The following is a 6,742-nucleotide window of genomic DNA, read 5'->3' on the forward strand; positions in this document are numbered from 1 at the left end:
TCCCCTCCCTAACCTCCCAGGCAGGCAGAGTTAGGTTCACAGCCTGCCCCAGAAGGTCAGGGAGACTCCCCTAGGAAAATGACGCCGACTAATCTTGTGTGGCAGAAGGTCATTGTGAGTGGTCCTTCTTGGCTCCTTCTTCACTGCAGCAGGCTGCTTTGCACTCTCACTTGGCAGAGTCCTTTCTTTGTCCTTACCTGTGAAATGGGAGTAAATAGGTCAATGCTTTCTGTCACCCAGGGCTTTAGAAGATCCTAATACTGTTATCTTGAAAAGAAGATAACGCTGCAGTCTGGCCCGTTAAGTTAGCCACTTGGGAGTTACACTAATGCAAAAGTAAATGGCAATAAAGAGGTTCCTGTAATACAGTATAGCACCGCAGACAGAGAGTGCTAGAGGCATGGGGGAGTTTTGCCACCTGAATACATGAAAGCCCTCTGTGGTGGCTACACTGGAGTTTCAGAACTTGTCTTCTCCAGAGATACTCGTGATTTTTAAAAGAGATCTCAAAGTCAATTGGCAGTTGGCGTGGTCACAGGCAGGAGGAGTAGCCGCAGCTCGCAGCTAACGATGCTGCTTCTGTGCGTGATGCCAGTGTTCTCGGTTATGTTTCGACTCCCTCGGGCAGTGAGCCAGGCTGGCTCCTGAGCACCTGAGGCCGATCCACCTTCAGTTTTAGTGCTGGCTGGTGGGAGAAGGGAGGGGGACTAGCAGTAATCTGTATCCTCTATGTCATATTTCTAATGTTGGTGTTCTTGTCTTTATGTCTACGCATTCTTTAGCTATGAGGATAACAGACCCTTCATCAAGTAAGAATGACCTGAATGGCTGATAAATTTCATTTATCAGTGTGGTCTCATGAACCAGCTGCCAGATCAATATTGAAAAATCATTAAAGCTTCTGTCATTCGCATTTGAGGCAGAAGAGCAAACTGTGCAGGAAAACAGTCAGGCATACAACTAACATGCAGAGTAAATGTGCTGCATATGTATTGCCAACCAACTGTCACCGTATTGGCTTTATATTCTTTGATTGGACATTATTTGAATTCAAGATGAATGTTCCCAAGTTAATTCTGTGCGGTACAGACTTGTTATACCAATAGCAACCCTCTGGTCCACTCTGCTCTGTCACTGAGTGCTTTATGGTAAGATAAATACAAACGTAAATTTTCAGAAAGGTGCATAGGTGGTAATCCCCATGTTTCTCGTTCTAGTGAATGGGAGCAGTGCAAGCAAATCTGTGTTTGGTGCATTGGAGACTGTCTCCTTACTCATTGGAGTACCTAATTTTCCCGAACGGTAAATCTCTGATTTTCAATTGCACTAAAACATGGATAGTTTTGTTTCTTTATTGCTATAAAATTGCACTACCGAAAAGAAAAAACACACAAAAAAAGCAACAGCAAGTCTGTACAAATAGCAAAACAAAAACCACAAGCCGCACCAAAAAAAACTGCAAAGAAGGCCAAAAATGCCTAAGGTGTCCGTGCTTTTTTATCCTGCAACCAAAAATTGATACACAATAGCATGAAGTAGAAGCAAACCAACTTTGCAGTAGACTTTCAGTTTGTTCTTCTGGTGAAGAGTCCTTTGTGTTCATTCTTGCAGCATCATTCCCATGTTCTCTTTCATTGCTTTGTTCTTTTTCTGTGGATGTGGGATGGAGCTACTCAGAGCAATCTCCACACCCTCTTTACCTCCTGGTCTTGATTTCTGAAGCACAACCCTGTTAACGTGGGCAGTTTGCGCTGTTGAGGGTCTTCTAAACTCACAGATTCCTTTCCATCACTGAAGGTAGCATATTTCCACTAAATGTTTTGCTCCCGCACACCTCTGCAGCCAAAGGCTCTTTAATTGAGTTCAAGAAGTGGCTGTGCTTCACAGCAGAATAGTTTTCTGATATCCTGGAAATAATTTTTAAAAGACTGTAAATGCAGGAAGCTTTTAATCATGAAGGAGAAGAGAAGGGGGAGTGTAAAAAAAAAAAAAAGTTTTCCATTTGTTGGTGTTCTTTTAAGAAAAAGAGATTATTGGTATTTTTTAAATTGACATGCAATTGGGAAGATAATGTACTCTCACTGATGGTGGAATCTCGGGCAGAAAAATATATCGAGCGGCTAAAGCTGTAAACTTTATCTAGTGACTACCTTTTGGAAGGATTTTGAGAGTGCATTTTCAATTTGCATCATGCTAAATATTTATTAGCGGGTTTGGCTGGAAATGCTTCAAAAGAGCTGTTCTGGTCTGCTAGATACGTAATAGTGATTTTTAAAGAACTGCCTTAATAAGCGGTTACCTTAGGGAGCTCTTCTGGTCGTGTGGTTAAATAATACATATTTTATAAACTTCAGTGGAAGACTTAGTGCTGTATTTTCATTCTAATACCTAAAGAAAACAAAACAAAAAAAAACCAACAGAAAACATAAATACAGCATCAGTGTGCTTCTGTTGCGACAAGCCCTACTAAAAGGAAAAGGATTTAAGGCTGCAGCTGCCACAGAGTCTCCGTAGTGGAGATTGCCTGCCTGACCTCCACAGGACTGATTTTTCCACTAAGCTGCTGCTGCTTCATCTTTCTCCCCCTTGCCCCATGCTGGGCTTAGCAGATGGAAGCCCAAGTATGCCCAAACTCTGGCCAAGTTTCTACAAGGCTGCAGTGGCTTAGAAACGTAGGCGTGTCCTTGCCCCTGCGAGCCCCTCTGCAGCACCCAAGGCTGCTTTGGGGCAGAGAAGGTACCAGAGGTGCTGTCTGGCTGCAGGCTTATCTGCTTTGGGGAACTGTAGGGTTAAGTGGTGAGGAAGGGGTACAAAGATCGGGTATCACAGCGTTCAAGCATTCATTTTTAAGATGTTACACCTAATGATAGCAGGGGAAGAGAGAATAAAATCAAGACCTCGAAGGAAAGGGCAAAGGGATGCTGACATTGCTGTTTGCTACGCACTTCCCGCTGTGCTTTTCAGCTAGAAGTTGACTCCCTCCCCTGTGCAGCAGCAATTCCTCTGAAGTTATAGGTAGTTTAGCATGTGGAAACTAGGGGGATGGCTAGGAGCAAGATGCAGTTCCTATCCTGCTGTCACAACTTCATCTCATGCCCTGGTATTGGAAGATCAGTCTCTGAGAAGTTAATTTAGCAGATGACTAAATGTTATTAAGTAGGGTAACATGGAATACTTCTTCTTCCAGAAGCAAGCAGAAACTGCAGGCTACCCAGATTTTCTTGAAAAGCATTGGGGCCAGGCAGTGGCACCACCCCTACTCCCGCTTCCCTCCTGGGGTGGAGCAAGCCATGGTCTTAGTTTTGCAGCCAGTGTGTAGAAGGATTGCTCCTCCTTTTCTCTGAGCAGAAGTGTAGCAGCAGCTACTGCTTGAACAAATGTGGTGTGTGAGCGCCTGTGTATATACATATATATATATATACATATTTCCCTTCATCGCAGGGTGGAAGAAGTGTGAAGCAGCATCACAGGGAGATGCCTTGTGCGGTGCTGATCTGGCAGGCGATGAGGGCTTGCCCACCTGCTTGTAGTTGTTTATCTGGCTTTCAGGCATATGAGGCAGTAGCTAAAATGCAGCAATACATGTGTTTTGGTGTTAAGCGTAAAGAAGCTAATCCAGCTGGCACTCCTGCCCTAGTGAAACCAATGGACACTGAAAAAGTGACATTTGGAGCTGTTGTTTTGGTTGGTTTATTTTCTTTACCTGCCCTTGCAGAAATACCATCTTCATGTCATTTACATGCACACTGCTTTTACACAAAGTTAAAAAAAAAAACCTACATTGTGGTTACAACTATGCTTTTGTTATGATAAATTTCCGTGCTCATAGCATTTCCATTTCCATGTATTTCCTCAAGCTTGAAGATTTGTAAACTGCATCCAGCTTGAAGACAAAACTCCCTACAACTCATTTTGTTACGCTATTTTCTTTTTGCTAAAACCACAGACCAAGTCTTCCTGCTTGTAGATGTGTGCCTTCTTTGTAGATGAAAAACCAATCCTTTTCTTTTTTTCTTTTCTTTTGTTTCTCCCAACAGGTCCTGGGTTATAGGTGCAATAGCCCTACTCTGCCTATTAGGACTGACCTGGGCATTTGGACTCATGTATATTAATGAAAGCACAGTCATCATGGCGTATCTCTTCACCATATTCAATTCTCTGCAGGGAATGTTTATATTCATTTTCCATTGTGTCCTCCAGAAAAAGGTAAGACAGACAGTTCCCAGTGGCAAAAGAGGTGGTAAAGGGGTGTTTTGTTGCCTAACAACCGCGGCACAACATCATCTGCGTACCCTGAGTTGGTCTTCACGATTTATCTCTGTGCACTTAATAAGAGTGATATTTAGACTGGAAACTGGCAAGATGCAGGGGAATGAGGTGATAATGAAGATATGTGGTGGTGGCATTTCAGCTGCCCAGGCACTGGTGAAGAGCGCTCGGAGGCAAGGGAAAAAAGCAGCTGACAGTTTGCAGGGCTTTAGGGTAGCAAAGCTGCAAAAGAGCTTTGACTGCTAAGATTCTCCTTTCCCGTATGCCAGTGTGAGGTGGGAGCAGCTCTACAAGCATCAGGAGGGTCCTTGCATGGCTGAGTGCTGGACAAAATGGAGCTTCACATCCTCATTTGCAATCTTTGCGGGAAATCACCCCTTTCTATAGCAGCATATATGGGTTGATGGTATGTAACAGGGGCTGCTTCCCCTGGCTTTTTTAAAAAACTGAAGGACCTGTCCTCTGCAACATTTCATTAGCCTTTGCGCTGCTTGGTCCTAATGTGGACTTCTGGAAATCTTCCTCAAAGTAAGCACAGTTAAGTGCTTCTTGGTGGAAGCTGAAGTATGCCTCAATTAATATTTGCAGGATAACGGTGAAGTAACTTAGGGAAACTCTGGAGGAAAAAGAAAGTAAAAATAAAAATCTCTGTGTGCATATGTAGATCAAACTTACAGCCTTTGACAGTCAGTAATAAATATTTTTAAGAACTATTTTGTTCTCCACTGAAATTCAGTAATACAGAAATCTCCAATGCTGTGCTTGACTGCTGGTATTTTTTTATGTACATCTAAATTTCAAAGGGCAGTTTCTTTATCCAATATAAACATAGGGAAGGGTTTATACATGGATACATCTGGGCCCCAGTTTCTCACTGTAGCCAGTGGCTTTTGGTAAAATGGCTTACTGGGTAAAATCAGGGCCACGTTGAGGTCTTTCTTGAAAACAAAGGAAGACTTCGGGGGTTCAGAGTTTTGTCCTTGTCATTTCATTTCAAATTCAAGCATCTTAAAAAGCTTAAAAAACTTAATCTAGATGCAACTGCCTGATGATGATCCCAAAACTTTCAGCAAGAAATTTTCCAGGCAAGATGATAATAATACTGTAGGAAGCATCACCATCACTAATTAAATCTGCAGGTGCCTTTTTGATGAGGAGTTTGAATTTGTGCACCATTCTCATTGGTCCATCCTCTCCTCCAGTCAGTCCCTAACCCAGCACCCCAGCACGGCACCACAGCCTCCTTGGCTATTGAGGTGCTCACTCGACATGGATGAATCATTCTCTTTTCTGCTTCAAGCCAGCCTACTTTCTTAAACCATCACTGATGACTGTGAGATTACCTCTGAATTATGGCTGCAGAGAGGGAAGGAGAATGCAGTGGTACCTTGCTGTGGGGTGGATATATCTCTCTGAACCACGAGCTGAGGGAGGAATTATTTAAGAGAAGGAAAAAAAAACCAAAACCTTCTCCTTTCCTATCTATCATGGACTAGAAAATCAGCAAAAAGCTGCAGAGAGGCAAGCAGTGGGTGGCTAATTAAAGCAATTGAATTATTTTCTCTCAGCAAAGGATTGATTAGGCACTTGAGCATATTGGGCACTCGTGGTATTGTGTTTGTCTCAAGCGCTTAAGGATGAGTCTAATCAAAAAGCTGTAATTTGCTATTTAAACAGTTGTTTCACAGAGTTTTGAAATAGTCTGGCAAAATTTTATGGCTAATCGTGTGTTCCAAGGAACCTCAACTGGTGCTTGGGGTATGCATGGGATTTTAATGGCTTTTTTGAATCAGTGGGCAACATGACCTGCTTTCGGCTTTTCAGTACAGTCTTCTTATTTTCAGTTTTGTCCCATCTGGTTTCTGGGTATTGCTGCCTGTAAAAAGTCACAGCTGAAGCTCAGACACCTCTTATATCCTGCCCTGGCACAAGGCAATGTAGTACCCCTAAAGCAAAGGAGGTGGCATAGCTTTACTCCAGGCAAGGAATTGGCCCAGTTTGACAGCAATGCCCATCTAAAACGTGACTGGTTTGCACTGTGCTGTGGGAAATCAGGTTCCAGCCCTGTGTACTGGGCTTATAATCTCTCTACAGTTTCCTCAAGTTTCGATTTGACTACAAGAAATAATTAAAAAATAAAAATAATAAATCAATAGCTCTCATATGTTCCTTTTGGAATTTTTCTTCTTAGTCCCCTGCCAGAAGCAATAACTCTTAGTACCTTGATGAGCCAGTATGCTAGTTTATATCAAATCTATGAGGATATTAATCTTCCGTCATAAATAATGTATCTGTAGTTTCTCCCGTGCTCCTTTGATGTGCCTCAGAGGAAGCTACAACCAACTGGTGTCAACAAGCAGCTTTGATGCATAAAAACAGTCCCTTACGCCATCATAAACGGTGAGCTCATGTATCAAGAGCATTCAGCTGCAAGGTGCAATAGGCTTCTTCCCCACACACTGCAACAGCAATC

This window comes from Apaloderma vittatum, unplaced genomic scaffold (assembly GCF_000703405.1).
Source record: "Apaloderma vittatum isolate BGI_N311 unplaced genomic scaffold, ASM70340v1 scaffold14794, whole genome shotgun sequence".
NCBI lineage: Eukaryota > Metazoa > Chordata > Aves > Trogoniformes > Trogonidae > Apaloderma > Apaloderma vittatum.